An 11813-nucleotide genomic window follows, 5' to 3' on the forward strand; every position below is an offset into this window, starting at 1 on the left:
CTTTGTGATTGTCTGGCTTGGCCTGTGTGATGCAAACACGATGTTTGACTATTGACAGTAAAAAATGAAAGAATATTTTATTGACTAGCTCTCAATGACAGAGCTTTACTAGAACAGAAAGCAAGTCCCTTGTACTACACTGGTCCTCTCAGGAGAGCATGATAGAGTGCCAAAATGAAGTAATTCTGAAACTAAATGTCTGTAAATGGATTCTTTGTTCATTTAAAGGAGATAGGGGGAAGAGTATGGAGGCTTCTCTGGGGAATGTCATGGCTTTGTTGTGCAACACAAAGACTGTGTTTGAATCAAGATGCGGAGTACTTCTAAAAAGATCTTTTCTAGCAGTGTGAGAAATACACTACAATTTATGTGGAACCCAGTTTATAACTCTGAAGCTTGTATTAGTTCTTTGATATTACCTTCCATCTCTTCTTCTGAGCTAACCTCACCTCCATCATGGAGGATCTGTTAATGAGGTATTTCTTTCACTGATTACTAAGAGTTTCACAGAGGTTGTAGTGTGAGCAAAGGCACACTTTGTTTAATGGTAAAACTGTAGACCTTTCTGCAAGGTGGCAGGCTGATCTATGTGGCAGGATGTTTAATTGGAGGGATATTTTTCTCCTTACAAAGCTGTTTCCTTCAAACACAAGGGAGAAAAAGAGCGGGGGATGGGGGTGGAGAGAAGAGAGTGGAACATAAGGAAATGCTTTATTTTTTGTCATTGGAATGGATCCCAAGATGGAATTTTTTTTGGTCGCTGCTATATTGAACTGGCTTACTGAGCCTCAGTGCAGCTGTGACAATTGGTGTCATCCAAGAATATGATGTATTGACAAATGTAGGTGGTTTTAGAGAGTTCAGTATGATTTAAGATATTAAACTCTAGATGCAGATTCATTTGGACTTCGTTAATTCTGAGAGGATGCAGCTTCATGCAGCAGGTGCTGCACAGCACAAGGACTCCTGTGGTGGTACTCCAGGTGCTTGGTTAATGCCTTACTCCCCAGGGCATTTAATTCATCTATCCCAGTCTCACTGCTGCTCCTGCTGCTTCCTGCATCAAGATTTTGACAGTCAGAATGAACAAAGTTGGAAAAAAAAGGTATTTCAAAGTGAGAGAGAAATAAACTGGGGCAGAAATGCAAACAAATGATGAAAGTCATAGAGGTGACTGTGTACAGCATTAACACCCCTGGGAGGAGTGGTCTTAAACCTGATTCCAGGTGGTTTTGACCCCTCCCCAGAGGTGGGTCTGAACACTGACAGGTGATGGTTTATCCCAGTCCCCCTTTTAACTTCCAAATCACAGTGAGGTTATTTATTTGGGTCTGCATGCCTTTCCTCTCCATCTAATTCCTTTTCTTTTGGGAAAAAAAGGGGGAAGAGAGAAGGCCACTCTATAGATTGTTATTGGTTCTCTCAACTATATTGGAGTCTCTGGGAATTTAAATTAGAACATAGACTCAGTGGCAAAGTTTTTTTAAAAAGGCAGACACAAATGACATTATATGAAGTGCTTATATTTGCCACCACAACATCATCCTTCCTCTGGTTGTGAAGCTCTTACCCAGTTTTGTTCATCACAGTGACAGGACACAGTCTTGTCAAAGATCTTCCTCAAGAGGTGAGTGTGGTCTTGGCTTGTGACAGTCTCACAGGTTCTTTCCTTTGGAGTATTATAATCTCTGCTTTGCAAAAGAACTTCCAGAAATGAATGCTAATTGTATGCAGCTGCTGGTCTGTGCCTCCTGTAGAGAGGTGGCTTGTAGAACACCTGCTGAAGTTTGAGTCAACAGAACAGTTTGTCTTTTGTCAAGTGTTCTTCTTAATAAAGAAAAGGGAATAAGGGTATAAAAAGTCATTTTGTGTGACATTGCTCACTAGGCAGACAGCTGCAAAATACTTTCTGCTGTGAAAACCTGCTAATACTTCACAGTGAGTACTTAGGTTGTGCATTTGGGCTTAGGAGTCTGAAAATTGCCCTCTGCAGTGCTACTAAGTTCATCAAAGGTTTTAGTGGTTTTGCTTTCAGATGATGACAGTAGGGATGTCCGGGGTAGGAAGAGAAATACTTCCATTGACTTCTGTGAGATTAGGATTCCACTACAAAGGAAAGAGCAACAGCAATCTGAAAGGGTGAGTGCAAAAGATCCAGAGCCCAGATATTTGGCCCAATTTCTCCCTCTAGCTCTGAACCAAAACCAATGTGAGAGATGCAACTTTCAACATATGGGGCAGTCACTGCAGCACATTATACATGTCTTTTGCAAAACACAGATGCCAGAACATACAAATAATAGGCACAACACATTTTTTGAGATCACTCATTATAAGGTAAAGTATGCCATAGCCAAATTAATTCTGGGGGGAAAAAAATGAAAAAAAAAGAAAATGAGAAGTTATTATCAGTAGGAAAAAGTAAAGGGGGAAAATACTCTTGAATGAAATTGTTTAGCCTGGAGAAGAGGAGGCTCAGGGGTGACCTTATTGCTGTCTACAACTACCTGAGGGGTGGTTGTGGCCAGGAGGAGGTTGCTCTCTTCTCTCAGGTGGCCAGCACCAGAACGAGAGGACACAGCCTCAGGCTGCGCCAGGGGAGATTTAGGCTCGAGGTGAGGAGAAAGTTCTTCACTGAGAGAGTCATTGGACACTGGAATGGGCTGCCCGGGGAGGTGGTGGAGTCGCCGTCCCTGGAGCTGTTCAAGGCAAGATTGGACGTGGCACTTGGTGCCATGGTCTAGCCTTGAGCTCTGTGGTAAAGGGTTGGACTTGATGATCTGTGAGGTCTCTTCCAACCCTGATGATACTGTGATACTGTGAAATATCTGGGTGCTGTTAACAAATTATATTGGAATGGATTTTTGCAGTCCACTGGTGTCAGGGAGCCAATTTAGACCAGAAAGGAGCTGGAACCTATATATCTATGTTCCTTGGTTTGTTTTTGGTTTGGGTTTTTTTTGTTGGCTTTTTTTTTTTTGTTTAAAAAGGCATATACTCAAGGCAATATATGTAACAGATAGGATTTAAGAATGAAGTCTTTTTTTTTTTCACCTGAGGAAGTATGTAGGGAGGAAGTTTTTCCTTTGTGACTGCAATTATGAAATGTGATTTATCCTAACGTCATATAGTCATATATGAAGAATATTTGGCTTATCTGCAAAGTGTAACTTCCTTTATGTAAAGTGAGCAGTAAGAGTATAGGACTGGAAAAGCTGTCCATTGTTCATTTGCCTCTCTTTGTATTAAGAAGGTTTTATGATGCAGACATGGATGATGGTAGCAACTGGTGGCAGAGTAGCTGTTTGCAGTAGTTCACCAATGACACACAGAATTTTTATCCTTTCTCACTGAAACGGCCAAAAGACTTTGTGAACTGCTGAAGTTTGTCAGCAGCATAGCTGACCTGTTGGTTCTCTTCCTAACAAAAGTATGGTGTAATGAATCATTGATATGAAAAGTTTAACTCGTGGAGTGGAAGTTCATCTTTGTTTTCACAGAGAGTCTTGCTCTGGGATAGAAAATGCCTCCTCTGTGTCTGATAGATCCTGAGGTTTATTTCAGAGAAAGTACTTGTTTGACAGATCAGAGAACTTCAGCTGTGTGGCCCAAAGCTCTGCCTGTTACACGGTGATGAAGGAGAGATTTTATTTACCATAAAATTACACCATCTTGGCTGGTTTTTATCTCTCTACACTTTTGCTTACCAGCTTGGGGAAAATCTTGTACACTACTTTCCTCTATAGAACCCTGGTACTTGTGCTTAGGTTTTGAAAAACAACATTTTTGACCATTGGAAAGGATTGCTTCAACCATTGTGATCCAGGAATAACTACCCCTAGAACAGTCTAGTGAGACCTCACAAACACTTTTATTTCATGCACTGGAGATGGAGGCTTCAAGCCCCTGGCAAATGCTGTCAGAGATCTCAGTAGAGTCATTTTGCTGCTTTGCTTGAGAGAAAACAAAAAATAATTATTCAGGAAAAATATTTGAGACCTTGAAACACTTCTTCTTATGTACACCAGAGCCATGGCTTGGCAAACAATAAACAATGGGAAAGTTTGTCTCAGTAACACAACTGAGCAGAATAAAATCTGGAATTCTTTCAACAAAGTATATTCTCCTCTTCTCAGATATTATGAAAACTGATGTCACTTGTAATTCCTCGGGAAAGAAAAGAAATCTCTACAGTTTGCAGTACATCAATGCAGTCATTTTTCCCCTGACTAATCTATAAAAAGACATTGTATACGAATGTTATTTTCTCTGCCAGAAATGCATTCCTGGAACATAATAAAGGCTTTTCTGTTGTTGTGCAGTAATTTGGATAATAGTTCCTCCATGAAGTTTCATAACATTTATTTACTACCATAAATGACTGGACCAAGTGACCTCAGCAGTCAAAACTGGAATCCCTTTGCGATAAGCTTTCTTACTGAATTAATTTTGTAAATGTCATGTCTAAAATGTTTTCAAGTGAGAAATTTGTATGAGTAACATAGCATGGACATGAAATAAATCCACAGAGCTCTGTGTATAAAATGCAGGAAATTTTCAGAGAAGAAGTGCCAGAAATGTAGATTCAACTAAGCAAAGCTTTTTCTAGGATTAATGGCAGCCTTGGATAGTTACAAGTATTTCTTGCTTGAAACGATTAGACTGCAGTAGTTGTGGCCAACAGCACTTTTTTTTGCTTTATGTTTGTAGTGCCTCAAGAATTTCTCTTCCCAGAGAATGAGGATTCAAATGTCTGAAAAGTCTTCCCAGACCGTTATGAGGCAAAACCCACACCTCAATTTACAGGCCAAGAAGATGCAGCAGGGCGTGCTGCCTCACACTTATCTAGGGAGATCATAACAACAGCAGCTGTGTGAAGCCTTCCTCTTTATTCATGGACTTTCACATCTTTCGGTATTGCAACTTGTGGTTATCCATGAGTGTGGCCTCTGTGCAATGCCTCAGCTGCATACCAGGCATAGCTGGTGGGCAGTGCTGGCTGTAGGAGCTCCCAGAGGAGAAGGGAAATGGCATTTTCCTGTAGCCCTGTGGTCAGTCCTATTAGTTAAGGTATAATGGAAAGAAGTTTGAGGGGACTATATTGTTGGGGAAGTGTGGGAGAAGTGCAGAATATATTATGCTGAGTAACATCGAGGTGAGGGGTCTGATATCAGCAAGGCTGATGGCTTTTGAATTGGAATCAGGACTTAGCCAGCCTTCAGGTGAAACACATGTGACCCAGTCTGCATTTATCTGTTGTAATTGCTGTTACAAGGATACTTCAAGTTACCTTTGCTAGTCTTAATTTGCATATAGCCCACTGGAAGCTGTGGTATAATGACTAATGCTATGCCCTCTTGTCTGTGCTCTTTTAATTGCAAGGAAGTCAATCAGAGCTCATCCTGTCTTTCACTCTAGTCACGTATTACTCAAGCAAAGTACTTCAGCATGTCAGTCTAGCTGAAATTCTCCTTCAGTTTTGATTTGCTTTGTTTCCCTGGTATCTTGCCTTCACACAGTGATTGTGGCTTACATTGCTGTCACTGCATGCAGTAAATAATAATCACTGAAAAGTGAGTACAGCATCGATGGTATTTAAATTAAAGCTCATGACTGCCAATTTTGGGGTCTGTTATAGTCCACAATTTTCTAGTGGTGCTCTTTTAATCTGAAAGGTGAGTCACTTGCTGGTGGATTTATCTTCGTTTTCACAGAGGTACTGAGTATCACCCCCCTTCAATGGAATAAAATTTGGAGTTTAAATTATGTTCAGGAGGCATGATGAAGTAAGATGGTGGCTTTAAAAAGTAGTGTATTAGACGGTCCTGGGGACTCTGCTGTGAGACAAGGAAAAGAAATACAAGGGAGAAGAAAACACCCACAACTTGTGCTGTCTGGGAAGGCATCCTTAAAGAATGTGTCAGGAGAGCATTCTTCTTGGCCACACCTGTTTCACATCTGAAAAGCAAGCTAGGTGTAGCCTGACTCTGGTTTCTAATATCTAATGCAACCTGTGGCTAGAAATATTATGAGTGTCTTCATGTATGTCTCACAATGACATTATTTTTAGCTGGAAACATAACTGATATGAAAGTTACTGGAGGATGGATGTGTTATTTCTAGTTTAGGTGCTGGTGTTTTTTTTTAATAAGGGTTTTGTTTGATTCTCATCTGTAGGTGTATTTGCCATGGTTTCTGGGTTTGTGTTCGTTCAATAACATTGTCCCCCCAAAGAATGTTTTTCTTAAGTCTGATTTTGATTTTAAATAACATCAGGAGGACATTTCATTTCTATGAGTGGCTTTTAGGCCTTGCCAGACCCTGTGGGGCTGAGATGAACCAAGTGCCTTTGCACTCCCTCACATCTTCCCATCGACATCAGTGGTCTTTGGTGCTTGAAGCAGAATTACTGCACTGTGTCCTGAAAGTAGGTTATACTGATATTTTTCACAAGCTTCCCTGGAGGCAGTTTTAGATGTGCAAATCCCAGTGAACTATCATCTCAGTGAAATGTCACAGAGACATCAGACAGACAGAGATGACTCCCTTTGCTTCCTCTCAGAAACTTTTGGAAATTGGAAAAGGATCTGTAGTGTCAAGAGAGGTCAGAGTGCATGTAGAAAGTGTAACTGTATGCGTATCTCGTTCAGTGCTCTTCCTAAAAATGTCCACTGAGACAACATGCTCTTTTTTACTTTGCCATTCCCAGGCTGTTAGAATATGAAATACAAAGAATGGCATCTAAAAGTTTCTTGCAAAATGTTTTGCATAGAAAAAAATGACATATTGACTCGACTTATGGCACAGAGGCATGACAGGAGCATCACTCTTTGGAAGAAAGGCTGTGACCTGAGGCTCTTTAGTCTGCAGGAGAGAAGACTGAGAGGGGATCTTATCAATATCTAAAGGATGGGTGGTATGAGGATGGGACTGGGCTTTTTTCAGTGGTGCCTACTGGTAGGACAAGGGGCAGTGGGCACAAACTGGAACACAAGAAGTTCCACCCAAACATAAGGAATTTTTTTTTTCCTGTGAGGGTGCTGGAGCCCTGGAACAAGGTGCAGAGAGAGGTTGTGGAGTGTGAGGTGATTGTCCCCTCGTACTCTGCTTTGGTGAGGCCACACCTTGAGTATTTTGTTCCGTTTTGGGCACTGCAATACAAGAGAGATGTGGAGGTGCTGGAGCAGGTCCAGAGGAGGGCAATGAAGCTCGTGAAGGGCCTGGAGAATACATCTTATGAGGAGCAACTGAGGGAGCTGGGGATGGTTAGTTTCAGTAAGAGGAGGCTGAGGGGAGACCTCATTGCTGTCTACAACTACCTGAAGGGAAGCTGTGGAAAAGCTGCTGCTGGCCTCTTCTCACAGGTAATTGGAGACAGAAGAAGGGGGAATGGTCTCAAGCTCAGGTTAGGTAGGTTTACATTGGACATTAAAAAAAAGTTTTTCATGGAGAGGGTGGTCAAGCACTGGAATTAGTTGAGTCACCCACACTGGATGTGTTTAAGGGTTATTTGAAGTGGTGCTTAGGGATATAGTTTAAGGTGAATCTTGTAGAGTAGGGTTATAGGTTGGACTTGGTGATCCTGAGGGTCTTTTCCAACCTGGATGTTTCTATGATTCTGTAATTATGTGTGTCTGGATAAACTAGATTTCTGTGATTCTGTGTCCTTCTCTTGGGGTGTTCAACCTGCCTGGACGAGTTGCTGTGCAATGTCACCTAGGTGAACCTGCTTTAGTGGGTTGGATGATCTGCAGAGATCTCTTCTGACTCTTACCATTCTGTGATTCAGTGACAGTTTGTAATCCTTCTGAGAGCACAGCAACAGACACAAGTCTGGCCTGAGCAGGCAGCCGTATGGATTTCAACATGCTGCTACTGTGTTAATTGAACAAATGCTTTTAAAATGCATTTAGTGTAAAGAAAGTTAAAGTTTCAAGAAAAGAGACATGATAAGTAGGAGGGTCATTTCCACTTTTTTCAGGTCCATATCAAATCAGGTCTCTAGTCCAATGTAATGTATCTCATTGCAAAATTTTATAGATTATAAAATGGGCTTTGGATCTTACCCTTGATATCCAGGAAAGCCTAAATCACCTAGGCTTGTATCCTTGGAAGATATCTTTACCTCTGTGCTAGCTTGAAGCTAGCTAGAATGTTTTGATGACATGAACTAGATTACAGGCTGCAAAAGAGAAACAAGGGTGATGTATACTTCACTCACAGGCTTGCTGAGATGTAAGAATCCAAGCATAGATAAGACATTCGGTCACTGCCTGGGCTTTGAAGCATAGAATCATAGAATCAACCAGGTTGGAAGAGACCTCCAAGATCATCCAGTCCAACCTAGCACCCAGCCCTAACCAATCAACTAGACCATGGCACTAAGTGCCTCAGCCAGGCTTTTCTTGAAGACCCCCAGGGACGGTGCCTCCACCACCTCCCTGGGCAGCCCATTCCAATGGGAAATCACTCTCTCTGTGAAGAACTTCTTCCTAATATCCAGCCTATACCTACCCTGGCACAACTTGAGACTGTGTCCCCTTGTTCTATTGCTGGTTGCCTGAGAGAAGAGGCCACCCCCCACCTGGCTACAATGCCCCTTCAGGTAGTTGTAGACAGTAATAAGATCACCCCTGAGCCTCCTCTTCTCCAGGCTAAACAGGCCCAGCTCCCTCAACCATGCAGAGCTGCATTTCTCTCTGTCTAACCTAACCTGATTAATCCACCTGCTTCCTAACCCCCGCCTTGGCCAACCCTCCATTCAATCTTGGGCACAAGGCAACACCTGGGGTAAGGTAGAGAGGGATGGGAGAAGGTGGAAGGGTGGTTGGGAGCCCCTCCTGGGGACTGAGGTTTCTGGGAGGGCTGTTGTGTTTCCGTATTACCTTTTACCTTGTCTATTTCTGTATATATTGTAAATATCTGCTTGTATATTGTGCCAAGCTGTAAATATAAATGATTCATTCAATTTCCAGATCCAGCTGAATCTAGTCTGGGTGATTTCTAAAGTGTGGGGAGGCAAGTAACACCCAAACCATCACAACCTCTTGAACACTAACTGCACTAAATTGCATTAACATATTTCAACTTTCCTCCACACCGTTGAAGAAATAAGCCTTTTTTTTTTTCAGTTTAGGTTTCATTTACAGTTGCTTCTAAACTGAATAATTGCAAAATTCTCAGGTTTGGGCTTGTTTAGAACACCTGAAGACAAACTACATAAGAAGAGCCATCAATTGATACATTTTGACAGAAAATCAAAAACCCTCTTTTTTTTTCAGCAAAGGAAGTTTTTTTTTATTAGAGTAGGTAGTGAAAACTTTTGATCACTGAAATGATTTTAAACCTTTTGGCTCATATCATGTTCAGATCTTACTCCAACCACGTAAGGATTTGTTCACTTGGTATAAACATGCAATGTGTTGTTTATGTTCTTTTATTTACCTTTGTTCTTTCAACCTTACCTTAGCGTAGATGTGTACTTGCACACAGATCTGTTTCTGTGGCAGTGCAGAATCTAGAGAAACATGGGGACATTATATATGAATTGTGTAATGTTTCCTTCTGCACAAAGTGACATAATGAAATATTTCTTTTGTTGGTTATACTGAGCTACAGGATTTTAGTTACTGGAATTATTGGTCACCTGGGCTTGCAAAAATACCAGTTGGCTGTGTAAACCCTCCAGGTCCAAATACCCACACTGTGATGAAAGTACCTTTGCCGTGATGAAAATACCCTTGCTGTGATGCCCTCTGTCCTGTAGGTCTAATTCTCTCTTAGCTTTGAAAGAATATTGGCTTCTTAGTACTCACATGTGGTTTCCTATCTAACAAGTAAATGTCAGAGCCAGTGGGGGCCACTGACCTGAAAAAATATTCAAAAGGAAGTCCCATGATGTTGCAGTGTCTAGGGTCTTCTGTTTATCAGTGACAAAGGGCACATTAATACCTGGTATTATAAAATTATTCTATTTCATTATCCTGCATATAATTGTAAAGGAGCATCAGCCTACTTTCATTTATTTATTTTGTTAATAATGTGTGCTTGTGGTCACTTAAACAGCATCTTCCAGCATCTTCCCCCACCCCAACAGTAACACAAACCCCAGAAAGCCCTTTTAAATCTTATTTTTTGTAGTTGAACCTCACCAGCTTTGATGCATTTCCCAGCTACCTGTGAAAACAGAGCACAAAACCATTATTAATAGACTAAATGCTGACTGAATGTACTGAGCTGAGTAGCAGTCAGCTAAAGGTTGGTCTGGTCGTTCACACTGTCACACTGAGAGCTTTTGAGTAGCAAGACCTCTGAAAAAGGATCCGGTGCCTGAACTAGACATTGAGGTGTTTTGATAATTGCGCCTTTCATCTCCATCATAATCTTCTGTGCTCTGTTAGTACAGTGTAACAACATATTTTTTCCTCTAGTGCCTTTAAAAATAGATTTTGCTGCAGTTGGAGGAGTTATTTTGCAGTTTAATTTCCTTTTCATAGTCAGAGGCTTTTCATTAGCACAGCTTCCAATGACATTAGTTTATTCTACATGTGGTTGAGTTACAATATGGAAAATGACAGCAGTAAATATCTACAAGGTATACAGGTTTTTGTAATCAGTCTCTGACAACATCTGTCAAAACACTATGGGAAAATCCTGGCTTGCTTTGTCATTACAGAATGGGACTGTTTGTTTATTCAATAGAACAAATAAAGCATATTGAGAGGAGGCCAAAAGAGCCACACTGACTCAGTTGCTGAGACTTCCAGCTTCCAGCTACAGGATATTTTGGTTCCAGCATTTCACATCAGTAATAAACAATCTTTATGGGAACCATCAAATGATAAAAATGAGGTAATGAATTGAGAGCTAGGCTATGTATTTCTTGATCTGTTGTATGCTACAGTTTACATTAGGGTCGGTCTCAAGACTGGAAAGAGGCAGGTTCTGTATCACAGCATCTCAGATAAATGTTTGCCAGCTATGTGAGATACTATCAATAATTCATCACTGTAGTTCTTCCAAGATGGTCTGTTGATGCAAACTGCCAGAACACGTGGTAATAATATGAGCATTTATGTGATTTACAGATCTACAAAATAGCAAACAACTAGAAATTTCTTCAACTGACAGTATGCATAGGCTCTTGAACGTCAGAAATAGGGTGTGTGACAGCTGCAGTGTGTATAAATAATGGCTAACTCTTCAAAGTGTTCTCTGGGTATAAGTACATGCACTTATACTGGCATCTTCACAGTCCATTTCCAATACCTGACTGACAGATTGTATTTTGTGTAATTGTTTGTTTTGTTATGCTTTTATTTACTCTTCAGTCCCCTGTGGTGCTCAGTGCTTACACTAGTGTATTGTGGTGAAGAGGATTCGCATAGGTCAAAACAAAAATGTTTTTCTGACATCCAATGCCACCTGGGCCTGTGTGGTTTAGTAATTTGGTTCTTTGGCAATGTGCTGGAAATTGCATTACACAAAGTTATTCATAAAATTTTGCCCATGTTCTTGTTCAGTAAGAAACTTAGAAATGGTGTCTCATATAGTAATTTATTTTTCTGTCTTGAGAGAGTGTAGGTGGTAGGATTCTTTGATTGCAGCTACATGAGTAAACACCACTAGCAATGCGAATGGCTTCATTCTGTTTCCCATCTTTGTGCCAGCCTTGGACCTAGAGCTGTCTGGATCCATACAGTGCAACAAAGCACTGCCCTGACAACAAATTGAAGTTGTTTCCTCTTGTCTAAATCTCTCCCTTCTGTAGACTGATCATCTAGCAGTGTATGTAAATCTTGGAACTAGCTCAG

At 41.0% G+C, this 11813-nt stretch overlaps 1 long non-coding RNA gene across 1 annotated transcript; it reads right to left on the reverse strand.

Moving 5' to 3' along the window:
- Window positions 1-625: 625 nt before the first annotated feature.
- On the reverse strand, window positions 626-1646 carry LOC135182280 (uncharacterized). Its single transcript, XR_010305142.1, has 2 exons — window positions 1571-1646; window positions 626-1057 (listed from the first exon to the last, which is right to left on the reverse strand). It is a non-coding gene; the product is annotated as an uncharacterized LOC135182280 (long non-coding RNA).
- Window positions 1647-11813: the final 10167 nt, after the last annotated feature.

Source organism: Pogoniulus pusillus, chromosome 2 (assembly GCF_015220805.1).
Source record: "Pogoniulus pusillus isolate bPogPus1 chromosome 2, bPogPus1.pri, whole genome shotgun sequence".
NCBI classification, from domain to species: Eukaryota; Metazoa; Chordata; class Aves; order Piciformes; family Lybiidae; genus Pogoniulus; species Pogoniulus pusillus.